At 37.8% G+C, this 16,242-nt stretch overlaps 1 protein-coding gene across 1 annotated transcript in view; it reads right to left on the reverse strand.

The window, feature by feature from the left end:
• LOC113069890 (semaphorin-6B-like) overlaps positions 1-14,836 on the reverse strand; it is a 111,490-nt gene extending 96,654 nt beyond the window's left edge. The window contains exon 1 of the mRNA XM_026242995.1: positions 14,044-14,836. The gene's annotated coding sequence lies outside the window, so the exon portion shown is untranslated. The remainder of the gene's footprint in view (positions 1-14,043) is intronic.
• Positions 14,837-16,242: the final 1,406 nt, after the last annotated feature.

Here is a 16,242-nt window from a genome sequence, read left to right on the forward strand (position 1 = left end):
TAAATTAATTCAGAAACACAGTACTCAGCTTGTTTTTGATGATGCTATCAGTTGCCTAGCGTAAAAACGAATTGGTACTTGAAAACGCAATGTACAAAAAAACTACTGTAAATGATGATCATAGAAATGCTCTGGCAAAAACCTGTTCCCTTAATATTTGCTGTGAAAAACTATAATACAACTAATGGGACATTGCATGTAATTTTACAGTAAAATGCTGTTAAATGTATAGCTTTTGGAAGTGAAAAACAACAATTCATCTATATTATAATGGTATATTGTATTATATATATATTATGCAAACAATGAACAAAGCTGATTAGGAATTTTTGGAAATTAAACATGTGCTGGTAACCTCTAAATGACTAAATACCATGCAATTAATCTGCCTGGATGATAGCTTTCTAACTGACTACATTTGAAATCTATTAATCAAATGTTATAATCATGATTACAGTATCAACAGAAACATTTCACAATTACAGTCTGTCAAAATAATGCAGCCCTACAGGGTACAAATGCAGAGAGGCCTGTCAAATCAAAATCTTGTATCATTAACATAAATCCTCTAATTAACCTGTATGAAAGCGGCCTGCAAATGTGGCTCACATGGCTCCAGAGACCAGCACGTCTATGTTCAAACACAACTAAAGGGTCGTAGGGGTTTTAGCTTTGTGCTTTGCAACTGGCACTTTGTTCTTGTGGTACAAAGGGAGAAAGAAACAGGAAAAGAGACAGAAGCTCATTTGAAGCAAACAAGAAAAATAAAAAAAAGTGTCATTTTATCTTTCCGACATAAAAAAAAAAATCTACAGGTAGCACAGAGAAAAAGAATGAGTCTAAAGATAGGGAGAAATCGAGAATGAAAGAACTAAAAATGCTGAGATGTTGACATTGGGTGTTAACATAAAAGACAAGCAACATACTGAGTGAAGCTCCTCCAGGTTAAGGTCTGAACTCTCCTCAGCTTCACACAGCTCCACCAGCAGTAATCTCTCACAGAGGGGTGAGAAAGAGACTGAGGCTGAGGAGAAATACAGAGCCGAGTTATTATATTAATGCAAGCAGCAGCTGCCTGCAGAGATGCTGAGGCCGTGCTCAGCCGTCCTCTTTTTCAGAAGCTGCTGGTTTCAATCTGACAGGCAAATGGGGCAATGCCACAGCACCCACTGCCGTTGCTGATGCAGAAGACTTGTCTCCAAAAGAGAGTCAAACACACACTTTCACATTATCTCATCTATTGTTCTTTCCCAATAACTCCGCTCCAAGGTGAGCGATTATGTAAAGATACATGTGGAAAAAAAGAATGCCACAATAAATGCCACATTTGCATTGTCAGTGTTTACTAACAGTCATTTTAATAAATCATACAAAAATACTTTATCATTTGAATTCACTTATTATACTTATCAAATAAAACCTACAGTATATCATTCCTTATAGTAATGGAATATTTTAATGTATTTCAAGACGTATACATTTTTCCAACTAAAATGCTGTCTGCTATAAATGTTAGTGTTTGGTTGTGTTGATTATTACTATATGTCTATTGAATAAATGTCAACTGAACTGCATAGTTTGGGCCTGGCTGCTATTTTTTTTATTAATATTAATATAATCATTACATAATATTAAAGGTTCCCTGTATGATACATAGCAATAGCTGACAGAGAACTTCTTCCATTTGTATTTTTTTCCAAAATAATATAGAGAGATTGATAGAAAGACAGACAGACAGATATGAAGAAGTGCAGATGTTTTCAACAATGATAATAAATGTTTCCTAGTGACCAAATCAGCATATTAAAACAATTTCTGAAGGATCATGTGACACTGAAGACTGGCGTAATGGCTGCTAAAAATTCAGCATTGCCATCACAGAAATAAATGAAATTTTAATAAATCAAAATAATTCAAATTACTAACTGTAAATGTAATAATTCAAAAACATTTAAAAAACAGCAAACTTTTTACCAAATAGTGTACTTACCCAAATTAAACGAATCAAAATAATTAGAAAAAAAAAAAAATCTAACAGAGCTTGTTAATCGGAATCAAAATCAAATCAAATTGATACCCAACCCTAACTGGAGCCAGTGATTGAGAACATACTTGACAGTATGTGAAAGCATTGCCATCACAGAAATAAATGAAATTTTAATAAATCAAAATAATTCAAATTACTAACTGTAAATGTAATAATTCAAAAACATTTAAAAAACAGCAAACTTTTTACCAAATAGTGTACTTACCCAAATTAAACGAATCAAAATAATTAGAAAAAAAAAAAATCTAACAGAGCTTGTTAATCGGAATCAAAATCAAATCAAATTGATACCCAACCCTAACTGGAGCCAGTGATTGAGAACATACTTGACAGTATGTGAAATCTGCATCGGACAGTCCATGAATGGTCCCTAACCATACTGTCAGAGGAATACTCTCTCACTTTCATCAAAAATTTTGGCTCGATTCATTTTTACACTGAGGAATTCTAGTGTTTTTTATGGACGCCACTTGGTAATTACTCTGTCATCTCTTGTGTGTGTGCTTTTTGTGTTCAGTAGCGGGTGTTTATTATGCCGGTGTGTTGTATGTTTGATGTCCGCTGACAAATCTGACTTCCAAGTATTTGTTAGGTTTAGCTTACAGTTTATTTATAGAACTAAACATCGGAGCGTGGAGATTGTTTACCTTCGGTGGATCCGTGTGAACCGCTAAAAGAGGACGTGAGAGAAAGAGCGAGAGTGCGGTTGTGAAAACAAAACAACTGTCCCAGCTGTTCAGAGAGTCTTCTCTCATAAATAAGAGGAGAAATCTGACCCAAGGAGCCCAAAGCCGTTCCCCCATAACTAGTGTGAACACCAGGCTGATCCTCTGCCATGCTGCTTCAGAGGAACTTTGTTGTCCCCACGTATGGTACCGACGACAGTCCTAAGAAATGAGGCAGGTGAAACAGCCCTAAACAAGCCAGCGTGAGAGAAAGAAAAGCAGCGGCCTTAAAAGCCCAGGTGCAGTCCTTAACATTTAGCAGAGGGAGTGATCTCCCGTGTTGGAGAGACTGTGTAGTCGACCCTGCAGCTATGCAATTAAACTCCCTCATACTGGGATTCATCAATAAACCTAGCATTAAAAAAAGCACTCAGGACTGTTTACCACAACATATTCCTTGCATTATCTGGAAAGGTTTAAATATCCCAGCCAATTTGCTCAGTATTTCCACACCAGGCCTTGCGGCTTCCTTTTGCGCAGGGAGGAGCCTCATGTCCACCACTGCTAATGTGGTGACCCGATGCCACAGTGTGTTGTGCTTCATGTAACCTCTCGCAGACCTCGAAGTCATGACAGACATGGGGCAGGAGGACAGAGCAGAGTGTTCTCAGGGACGATGGTCTCCGGCGGATCATTCCTAGAGTTTATACTGGCGGTATCAAGTTTCCTTGATGACAGTGATGCTGGGCAGGCTGAAGGAGAGGGTGAAATAAAGCAGGGGTGACATGCTATGCTATTTATACTGAGCAAGTAGATAATTGTTTAAAGGTTAGCCTGCGAGCAAAGCATAAACAATCATTCTGTGATTGTCTGTCTGTGTGTGTGTGTGTGTGTGTGTGTGTGTATGCACAAAGAGAGAGAAATGTCCCTGCGGCACTAAGGGGAAGAGTGTCACATGATAGCCAGGCTGTTTGCCCGGGATACAAGGCTCTCTTATGCCAAAGGTCTGTGTGTGATAACAAAGGGGACAGAGAGACTAATTCTGCCCTTTAAGATAATAGGGCAAAAAAATTTGAGCTACAAGAATTTATACATTTATATAAGTGTGTCATTTATTCACTCTCACGTCGTCACAAATCTATTTGAAATGGTATTTATTGCCACAATAATAACAAACACCACCATAGAAGTAATTCATATAGCATGAAGCTTTTATTCACTAATAATCCTGCTCTCCATGGAGCTGTTAATAACAAAGTTGTTGAGTTTAACTCAAGAATTGATTCAGATTTGAACTGAATGCAATTCACTAAGAAGAACTGACTCATTCATAAATTTGACTAATTTGGTTCTGGCATGCCACTCACTGATTGCGTGATTAGGCTGAATTCAATTTAGGGAATTATTTGATGAAATCTAGTGACAACTGGAGCATTGAGTTCAAAGTTTTATGTTTTGTAGTAACATCCCAATATTACGCTTACTCACAACTGCATGCAATATTAAGATTTGTTTTCAAAAAATACGTGATCTCTTTGGAAATTCATACTTTTCTTGTTTTAAGATGTTGAAAAATGTCTCAAACTTTTTTGTCCATACAGTGGAGATCAATGGTAGGCATAACTGTTTGGTTATGAAAGAATTGCATAAAGAAATTCATAAAGGAAAAAGAAACGTGAAAGGTGAAAAAATTACATTTTTCATTTTTGGCTATCCTTTATTAAGATGTTTAGAAATGTTTACTGCTCAATGCAAAAAAAAAAAGTCAGGAAGGGGGGGGGGTTTGTTTTACAGTGTGCCCTTGTGCTCTGTGAGTGCAAAATGACAAAACCAAAGAAACGCTTTTGCAGGATTTAGCATGCTGAGGTGGGAGTTAGCGATGTTAATAGCTGAGCTAAGCTTCACAGCTCAACTCAGAAAATCTGTCATTCTTTCTCCCTCTCTGTCTCTCTATTCAGCCTGACACAGAAATGCCAGCCGCCTCTGATGCTGACCACAAAAACAAGTTATTAAAAGGCTTGAAAGAGGGTATGAATATTCACATGGGGGAACTGAAAGAAGATGAAACATAGAAGCCTGACAGCAGGGTGAGCAGTCAGGCTTCTGTCTCACTAAATGATTCAAACACAAATCCATTCAGGTCCTTATGAGCAGACCAAGGTGAAAAACATTTACATAAAAAAAACAAATATGCCATGACACACACACACACACACATAGGCTACAAAAACTGATTAGCATTCTTCTTCTTCACTAGAGCAAAATCCATCACTGTGAATGTGCTGCAATTGATCTGAACTACATTAGCAAATTGTCATCTGAAACCAAGAATTGTAATCCCTAATCAAATGGATGAAAGCTCTTTCCATTTTCTCTCTCTTCTATTTACATGTGCAAGCACAAAATTGCTGTGCGCTTTCCCCACATGGAGAAGTGCTCTTAACAAGCGAGGACACTCAACATCAAAGATTTTTGGCTTTTTTTGTCAGAGCGTTTCAACTGAACGGCAGAATGATTCGTATGGTGTCTGTGTGTGCGTGCATGCGTCTGACATCATCCCAAGGGAACACCAGACTGTGGTATAGCAACTGCCCGCTGATACTAGACCTGTTGCCTCCAGATGGCCTCCACCACACACACACTCAAACCGTTCTCTTCAGCAAGAGTGATATTTTCTCATCTCTGATTCAAGATTAAGTGTTCTCTTTTACCATCCATAAAGTCCAATCACTATGAATCTATAATCAGCTGGCACATTATTATGTCTATAGTTAAAGTCATGAAGAGCTCTACATTGTACTGTATTGAAGCAGTCATGCCAATAAAGCTTTATTAAACATGCAGAGACAGCCAGAGAGAGATTAATCTATATAAGATTTTAACGACACTACAAAGAAAAATCAATTAAAACTAATTGCAATATGATTGATCCAATAAAGCATAGTTCACCAAAAGAAAATTTAAACAATCTACATACTGCAATCTTACAGCTCATAACTTTTGAAATCCATTTGACTATGAAAGTCAGTCTTACAAGATTTTGAGATATACAGTATTCCTATTATAGCATACTTGTTATTCCTATCATAGAATAAATGGTATACTCTTATCATACCTACTTATATACCATATAAATAAGTGTGTGTGTGTGTGTGTTATATAGAATATATATATATATATATATATATATATATATATATATATATATATATATATATATTAAATAATGTATTGATTGTTTTGAGACGTACAACATTCAAAAAGAGCAAAAAAATACAGTATCACAGTAATGAGAATTTAATGAGAACCATCATTAAGAGTAATGAGAATTTGGAGGCAAAATGTGCTTAAATGTAATAAAAATAATGTCAAAGGTTTTGACGGTACAAAATTACACCAAATTTTTTTTACGCAGAAAATTATTTCTTATTCTCTTACTGTTGTTTTGTGATGCATTTTGTGAGATTCACGCAAAGAAAGAGAGGCAGTCACCAGATGCACTCCACAGCATGGGTTCTGTGAACAGATTTGTTCAAGAACTCCGAGGTTTCTATACATTAATTGGTACCTCTTAGTTCTTGATTTAAATATTTTTCGGCCACCAGCAGCCCGCCTGTCCATTAAACAACAACAGCTCCTTTCCAGAGGCCCATCTCTTGCTTGTTTTTCCTCATCTGCTCTCATCAAGGATTACCTCACTGTCTGGCATCTCTCCTCCTGCCCTCTGTCCTTTGCCCTCTCCCTCTTTCTCCCTTTCCCATCTTGAGCCCCACATTCATTTCAGGGCTACTTTGTTCAGTGTCTCTCCCTCGCTCATGCATGATTGCATCCTGCGGGTCACAGAATGTGGTACGCTGTTAATTACCTTGAGGCTGAGAATGAGCCGCTCGGACAGAGACAGAAAAAAGAAAATTGGAGGAAATGGAAAGTCCATAAAAACAGAGGTGGTTTTTAATTTAACAATGGCGCTGGACTGTGCAAACAGCTCTGCCTAGCAAATTTCCAGTTGAAAGAAAAGACAGAATTGTGTTCTGGGTAAGATCATCTCTGTGGGGACAAAGAGATGCTGTAAAACGAACATCCTCAGGTGTTTTTAACCATAGAAAAGTGGGAATGTGTCTTCAGAGGCTCAGTGAGTCATCTATGGCTTCATCCTCCTCATCAACACGCACACTTCCTGCCTACCTGAGAGACTGTGTTCTCACACCAGCTGCAGAGCAGTGCCAGCCAAAAAAACACCAAGCAACAATGTGAGGATTTTTGTTTATGGGGTGTTTATGCATATGTGTGAAGGTGAGATCAAGAGAGTGATAGACAGATGTAGCCTGAGCTGAGATTTAGTATGTGTAAATCTGTTTAATATGACCTGGTGTTATGATAAATCTTGAATGAGGGGTACAGTGTTAAATATAGGTTTAAACAAAGTCATTAACATTTTGATCTGATTCAAACCACATTTGGAAGTAGTCGAAAACAGGGGGTTCATAAGTTGATGAAAAGCTAATAATTAATCATAAAAATAAAAAATTATGGATTTAAAAGAAATCGTCCAAAAGAACGCTCATTTGTACACATCCATAAAGATTCATAGAACTTCTCTGGTTTGACTGACATCAACATGCTGCAACACATATCACACAAAGCATTCATCTGAAATTCAGACCAATATATGTTGCATATTTGAAAGCAATAGTTTTTGGACCCTTTAAATCAACATTCAGTGATACACTAGCATAAGAAGTGACAAGTCACAAAATTAGAGACCCTCCCTTGAAATCTGATCACAAGTGGTCACGGGAGAGACATTTGAGATGCAAATAAAAAACCAGGTGTAAACACTGATATGTCTCATTTGACCAGTTGTGACTGGATCACCTGAAATGAATGGTAATATCAGGTGTAAACAGGTCTTGTATGAGTGAATGGGATACAGTCCCATCCACACTCTTTCTTCTCTGACTGGCAATGTTTTTCCCAGTTCCTCATTGTTGCCTCTTGTTAGCATCTCCTCTCATTATCAAATCTGTCTGCCACCACTGCATGAGAGGGATGTGACTGGTCCTCAGAGAATGAGAAAGGCAGCAGTGAAACTTTTTTTTTTCTATTTCACTCTTTCTTACCCTCTCACACATCCTCTCTCTCTCTCTCTCTCTCTCTCACACACACACACACACACACACACACACACACACACACAAACACACAGATTGGACAAAAAGAGAAGGGTGGGAAAATAATAAAAAAAGAAAATGAGAAAGCCAAATAAAAGAAAAAGAAGTTGAAAAGCATGAAGGAAATGTAAAGAAAGTACAAGTAATAGGAAAAGAAAGTGCAAGTAATAGGAAAAGAAAGTGCAAGTAATAGGAAAAGAAGGTACAAGTAATAGGATGAAGGGAAGGGAAGGGAACAGACAAATATAAGAAAAGGGAAGAAAAAGGAAGTAACAGGAAATGTAAAGAAAGTACAAGTAATAGGAAAAGAAAGTGCAAGTAATAGGATGAAGGGAAGGGAAGGGAAGGGAAGGGAAGGGAAGGGAAGGGAAGGGAAGGGAAGGGAAGGGACAAATATAAGAAAAGGGAAGAAAAAGGAAGTAACAGGAAAGGCAGGGAAGAAAAGGGATAATGAACAAGGAAATTAAAATGGAGAAGTCAAAGGAAGGGACGGAAAGCAAAAGAAACCAAAGGACAGGAAGTAAAACAAAAAGACAGCAAAAAAGACAAAAATAAAAAGAAAAGGGAGAGAATGAAATAAATGGGACAAAATAAATGATTCATTTGAAAAAAGTAAAAAATCTGAAACAGAGTGGAAGAGAAAAAGAAAAAGATGTAATATAGAGACTGGATTTGTGATTAAACTTCAGGGAGAAGGGATCTTCGCTGAGGAGGAATGGAAGAGAAGCTCCATTACATTTTAATGGGAGGAGCCATGACCTCCAGCACCACAGGAGAAGGGTTAACCCTCCAGGGTCAGAAGAATTATGGCAAATAAGGTTTTTAGAGGTCACTGGTTAATGCATTATTGCTCCCTCACTTCGACTTCTATACTAACCTTCAACGGACATAAACGTGTGATGGGAAAACAGGGAGCTGCGAAACCAGGCTGGTGAAAGATTGGGTGGGTATTTCAACTTGCGATTTTTGTGCTGGCCCAGAGTGCTTCTCACCTTGTCTTTCAGCAAGATCTACATGCTTAGTGAGAACATTGTTCCAGTCAATTTGTTCCTTTCAGAGCCCCAGTGGTCAGTGTCCTTTAGGGTCTGACATCAAGACAAGTGTGAGGGAGAGACAGAAAACCATAAGGAGAGAAAGAAAGAGCAAGCGCTGTGCCAAAAAGGGAGGGACGATGAAAGGGACTGTTTGAGATATGGAGAAAAGGGAAGGAAACCGGATGACAGTAAAAGACCGATAAAGAGGACACAAATTAAACTGAGGGAGTTAAGGGGCCCTGCATTGGGGAGTGTGAGTGAACGGTGCCCCTCCGGGAAAGGACCGCCCCAAAAAGGGTCTGTGGGTCGGGGTTAAGCAGCCACAGGTGACGCAAAACCCCAAGGGCAACTGTTAGGCTTGTGCCCCCTGTGCCCACAGCACCTGTTCACTCTGCACACTGGCCTCAACACTTGCACTGAGGGGTGAAGTGCGGCTGTGAGGGGGAAAATTAACAGGGCACCTTTTCAAGAAAGCTTGGAACACCCTCTGAATTTCCCTTCATCATCCTCATCTTATCCCTTCCAATCACATTTTTGAATATCCTTCGAATTACATCCCAGTAAAGTAAACAGGAGGTTTACTCAAGCTCACTGGCACTGTATGTTGGGAAGGTTGCACATCTCAACCTAAGGCTGGTAATAAAACAGCTCTGTGTTTGATGTGGATTAGAACGGCTCTGCTGAACAGTCTGTTAAAGGTCCCCTTCTTCGTGATCCCATGTTTTAAACTTTAGTTAGTGTGTAATGTTGTTGTTAGTGTAGAAATAATATCTGTAAAATTCTAAAGCTCAAAGTTCAATGCCAAGCGAGATATTTGATTTAACAGAATTCGCCTACAACGAACGACCCGTTTGGACTACAGCCCTCTAGTTCCTGCAGTAATGACGTCACTAAAACAGTTTTTTTACTAACCTCTGCCCACATGAAAAAGGGGGCGTGGTCTTGTTGCGGTCCGACGGAGAAGAAGGAAGAGCTGTGTTTGTGTTTGTCGCCATGTCGTTTGAAACGCTGTTATTTTCATCTCGGAGTCCAATCATCTTTGTTTGGCCTTCCCAGGGACGCTGTACTTGGAGATCAATGGTTACAATTTATGTTTAACTCAGTTCCGGAAAATTATAATTCACAAGTAAAACTATGTGCAGCACATTTTGCTGAGGACAGCTTCCTCTATCTAAATCAGTTTAATGCCGGATTCGCACAAAGATTATTCTTGAAAGATGGAGCAGTTCCCTCTTTGTCATGGAGAAGGTGTTGTTTATGGACCACAACCTGTAAGTGTATTTTATTATTTAAGTTGGTGGGTTTAACAGTTTCTGTAACTTATTACACAAAGGGCAACGCTGTTTAGCTTTGTTAACTAGATGTTAGGGCTGTGCAAAAAAACAAATGTGATTTTCATGTGCATCTCGTCAGTAAAATCGCTCCTGTGACTATAAATACATCTCCAGCACATGTTCCTGCCCACTTGCTTCTCAAAACTGCTCCAAAACTAGTCCAATCGCGTTTGCAGGAGGGCGGCGTGCTGTAAGCTGCTGTCGAATCACAACACAGGAACCACTGGCAAAATCAGAACCTGTTACGTATTTCTGAAGGAAGGACTTTATAGAACAGGGAAGTCAACAGCCCATTTTAATGACAGTGAAAACAGCGGTATACAGATAGGTGAATTGTGTGAAAAATACTGTGTTTTTTTACACGCGAAACATGAACACATGTTATATTGCACACTGTAAACACAATCAAAGCTTCAAAAAAGCGCGTAAAACGGGACCTTTAAGATATAAAAAGTGTATTAAAGACATATTAAAACAATAGCAGCAGCAGAATTGAAGTTGTTGAGAACAAAAACAGAAACATGGTCATTGACATTACTAACTTGTTCTATCGGTTTATTCAAAAATACATAAAAAATGCAACACTATTTTTAATGCATTTTCACACATACAACCACTTAAGCATGTTTTTAATTTCTAAATTGAAAAAAATAATAATAATAATTTATGATTTGTTTGGGTGGGGGTAGCATGGCTAAAATGTTAAGGTGAAATTCCTAAGTCATGATATTATAATAAAGAAATAAATCTCCATCGGAAATATAAAATAGAAATAAAAATAGAAAATTTTCAAAATATTATAATTCTATTTCTTTGAAAAAAATGGGGTCCAAACAAAAAAGGAAAGAAAATGATTTAATGGACTATGCTGGAAAGTCAGTAAGTCTATTAAGTTATTTATTAAAATTCCAACCAACTTTAAAAGAATGTTTAAAAAACTTTTTCAGAAAATAATGTATGTGTACTCCCACATGTATTGTACTGAAACTTAATTTTATTTATTTTTACTTAATGGGTGGTTACACCACTTGACATTTTTAGAGTTATCAAACTGAAGCTTTTTATGAAAATATTATAAGTTTTCTAAGAACCTGCTGAAATTAAATGTTTTAAACTAAAAAAAAAAAGGTTTAAAAGATTGTGGGCACTCTTATACAGCATTGACCTAACTACAGAGCAAGTGACTGCTTCATTTCTTGCTCATAAAAAACTGTGCTGCGCAACAATTGGAGTTAAAAAGGGAACACTGAAACCGATCTATTCCGAGTCATACACTTCCTGTGCACATCACACATTGTGTGCTGTGGTGTTAATGATAATTCAGTGTGTAATGAGTGGTTTTGTATGTGTGCTTGAAGAGGTCAATGGCATGCTCACAAAAATGACACCCTGGATCATGAATTATGGTGTGGTGCTTAAGCTGGACTGAAACCAAACAAAGAAGATGTATTAAAATAACCCAATTCACAATGCAAAAACTGAACAGCTCTAATGACTGCTATCGTGCTTGAGACCTTTAGTCATGTAGATGCAAAGAACAATTCCAGTCCAATAAGCCAGATTTGTTGCTGGAGAAAGCAGGCTGCTATCCTATCCACATCTTACCTTTCCTTCACTAAAGGACATTGTCTCCACTTTTCACCTACTTTCTCATCTGCTGTCCCTCCCAGGTTCTTTCAAAATGCTCTCACCCTTAGGGACTTAACTCCTTCTTTCTCTTTTTCCAGTCCACAAACCTTAAAGCATAACAAAAGACGGCGCAATGGCCATTTGAATTTGAAACAGGGGGACTATGACAAAAAAAACATGTCTCACAGTGAGGCAGCAGACGGACCGGTGCTGAAAAGCCAGCCATTCATTAAAGTTCACCCTCATTTTGAGAAAGGAAGATTAAAAAAAATACTATTCTGAAACAATGCAACCCACTTGGTGGAAAATGAACAGCTGTTGAATGGGTGTACGGTCAAACAGCTGGATGACACAGCAAGTAAAACAAACATGCATAAACACCCACCAACCACACTCTCTTAGATTCAAGGTGCCTATCAAAAACTGCAAATGAGCTGTGTGGTTCTTTTGGACTAAAATAGCTCTTGATGTTTCATTATAGGGTCTTCAGATCAGTGTGTGGGTCCTAAAAGCACAAGAACATAGGCTTTCTAAAGAACTACATATTAAATAGTCTAGCTCTCAGTGAAACTTAAATGGGTCCTGCTATGAAATTTGACAGTAATATCTTTCAGGTTGTAATTGAAACCCTTATTTTTAAGAGTGCAGCTCTATATGTCAGTTCATGAGAAACAGGGTGAATGAGGAAAGAACAGTGACACCTAGATTGATGTTCCATTTAACGGCTACCGTTCACAGTTTTTACAATTGGTTTTATTAATAATTGCATTTCTAAATATAGTGCATTTGCAAAAGTCTTCAAACAGTCAGCACAACAGAAGAGCCTGCAGACTATAAACAGTAAATCATTTTGTTACTGCATTCAATGACCACATCATTCAAAATTCATGAAATCGTTTCTCACTCACAGACAACCACGATATGAGTCTACACATTCTCAAAACTGTTTCAAAAATATAAGTAGCAAGTACAAGAGCAATTTAACAATCTGTGATCTATTTATACAGAAAAGAAAAACGAACCAAATACAGGTCTACCACAAGATTTCTCATTGATAAATCAACATTTTTCTGTCGATTTCATTATCATCAATTCAAAATAGCCCATCTTTGAAAAGTCATGTAAACATGGCCGACAGGGACAGATCAAGCATGCCGAGAGATTTTTCTAGGAGCAACAAAGAAGGCATTCAGAGTGATATAGATGCATTATGTTTCTATATTGGTACCAGTCTGTTGGATTAAAGGTGGATGTTTTGCACAGATATGAGAAGATACTTGTTTTTGTTTTACAGTATCAAAGCTACATTTTTTGTGGAATCACCATACGCAAAAATTAAAGCATGCTGAATCATGGAATTTGTGCTTTTTTTCTTGTACTGCTGCATGCAACACAGCAAAGAGCTGTCATTCTTGTTTTACAAAAGACTCCTGGTTTCTGTTTAAAAAGATCATCTTGTAATTCTCAGTGTTTTGATAAGTGTGAATGTTAGTCAGGTCATGGCAAAATGAGTTCATTTGTTTAGGGGACTTAAGTGCATTTGAGATTAATTGCTGTGTCAAGTTACAAAAGATAACTGTGTGAGGAGTTTGGAGAAAGCACACTCAGTTTTGAGTAATGCACTTATCCACTTGTAAAACTGCACAAACGCAGTCGACCTGAGAGCAAAAAGCTACATTAAAATAATAAATCGAAGCATATGAGAGAAATAAAATTTAAGACGAACTTTTAAAACTTGATAAAAAAAAATGCCATAACTAAGAACTCAAACTAATTGTAACAATTATTAAATATGCTGCAAGTAAAGTGATAATGGTGTCAACACATTCCTATATTTTCAAGACAACTACTGTAAAATGTGAACAATTGTTAATTAATCATTTCTGCTCCTCCATCCGTATGCTTCAACACCCGAAATTTCATGTATAAAAACAAACCAGAACAATGACCAACAATTCTCTAAATCATGTCTAAATATAAAAATCACAACATGTCTACAATGAACAATATTCTAAGACTAATATCCTAAAGTGTAAAAACAGTACAATTCAGAGAGGCGCTCGCAGAACCAAACCAATCATCGCGAGATGGAGAGGAAATTCCCGTAACAACTACTACAAATCCAGGACAGAATCTTATAATTTGGTAAACCAGTACACTTACCGATAACAGCCGCGGGAAACGGTGAGCCACGGTTCTCTGTGAATGACTCGCCTCCTCGGGACTATAATCCAGAATGACTGAGAGGAAAAGAGAGGAGAGAAGAGGAGAGGAGGGGTCCGCGTGAAATCTACTCCTCTCTATCGCACCTGTCTCTTTGTAGATCTGATCCCTGATCTGACATCCTTCAGACAACTGTGTCCAAAGCCCCAATAACTAACCCCCCGCCCCAAAGTACACAACAACACCTGCCCCCGGGTAAAAAATAAAAAACACCGCGCAACAAGGCTCGTTTATGATGCTCGTGAACAAATGGCATTCCTGGCTTGGTCCTGCAGCCGATGTACTCTTCTTTGGACAGCCATCCAGTATCCAAGAAGTCGTTTGCTATAAGCGAGGATAAACTGCCTTATGCCTAACAAATGATGGCAAAAGCATTCCACGCCAGCGTAACCAGCTGTGCCTTATAAAAACGTGTCTGTCTGGACTGGAAACACTTGCCTTATCAATCACCGCTACAATAGTTATTCAGTGCTGCGCCAATACGTTCCTAAATGCGTGGACCAAAAGAGACACATTCGTTTGTTTGGTGCGCGCGTCGCTGCCTACGAATATGAGTCCAGCTTCTAGAATCCCGTTAAGGGGAACTCTTGTTGTCTGGTAGAAATGTAGTATTTCCAGCAATCCCTGGTGTGTATCCCGCGGGGTTTGGTCCGAGAGAGAAAGATCACGCGTTTGCGCTCTCAGCGCTGTTGGAAGTCTGTCACCCACAGCTATTCAAACGAGTCAATGCCAAAACCTGACGCAGAATAGAGCTGCGGACTGGAGCGGAATTAATTTGTAGTTAATCACTTGGGGTTAGAAAATATATCAGCGATACTTGGATGAGGGGATTAGTCTTGGTTTAGAAGCGAAAGTGGCAACGTAAGTGATTTTAATTTGGAGACCGAGAGACCGAGCGAACGAGCTTGAAATGCATCAAAATAAAGTCATCTTTTCACTGCAGAAGCAGTATAAAAAGTTGTAATATAAAATATAAATATACAAAAATGGAATAATAATACATAAAAATACCAATACATTATAAATGAGAAATGAAAATACATTTTATCGTGACACTGAAAACGTCATATTTTACACAATTAAGCGAACCAAAGCAAATTGTCTGATTTTAAAGTCACCATGAAATCAAAGTTGACAGTTTAATTTTATTTCATTTATACATTTTTAATTTAATGGAATACTACTGCAGTTTTTGCAGTTTTTATAATAAATGATTCCTCCGTGCACGTCATTTTTTTAAAGGTACGTGCCCTCATAATCTAAAATTTCTCTTTTTTTAGCAATCAGATTTCTTCTCTGATGACGTGTGCACTGCCGTGAGGGCGGGACAATAATCCCTTCCTGCAACCTGTAATTGTTCTAATTCTGACAATATGGAAGTCCACACCACAATTACAATGAAAACGCCAAAAAAATGCATTAAAAAAATGTATTCCAGCTGATGAACAAAAATAACATTGACAGCCAATCAGAATTCGTTCGACATTACACCTGCTGTATGAATTATAGTCTGACATACTTTGGATAGCGACAACGAATTCAAGCATTTGAGTTCACATATTTGCATAAAGTAGGCTAATGCATAGCTGCAATAGAGACGTCTTTTTAGTGTTTGAGGGCTCCCATGTTTTCATATTTTAGTACAGCTTTATGCTCCATTTTCTTTACACTAAATTTGATATTCCTTTCTGTGACATTTTGGAGCCAATGGGATGCACACATTTACAATTACATATTATCTCAACTAAAGATTTTTAAAAAAGTTTTTTAAAAATGTGTATACAGGTGAGATTTTCATAAGACAGTTAGGGAGGGTAATAATAACAAAGCTCTCCTCCTGTCTCTTCTTCTTTTCCTCCTTCCGCTATCTGTGATCATACTCAAGTTAAATTAAGGGGTCTAGATAATAATAGATGAGTCAGTTCAGTGCAAACAGTAAAGCAAAAGTTGGTGACTTCATCAGCTGAAGATGCCTTGGGCATGTACTTGAATGATATTATCAGACAGATAATAAACACACCTGAAAAAGTCCCTTTTAATCATCTCATGAGCATTTCCTCAACATGACTCAAACTAATTGTGTACGTATAATAAAAGAAAACTTGTCTGTGTGTGGTGTATCATACATGAGAACCATTG

The sequence above is a fragment of the Carassius auratus genome, unplaced genomic scaffold (assembly GCF_003368295.1).
Source record: "Carassius auratus strain Wakin unplaced genomic scaffold, ASM336829v1 scaf_tig00002576, whole genome shotgun sequence".
In the NCBI taxonomy this organism is placed as follows: domain Eukaryota; kingdom Metazoa; phylum Chordata; class Actinopteri; order Cypriniformes; family Cyprinidae; genus Carassius; species Carassius auratus.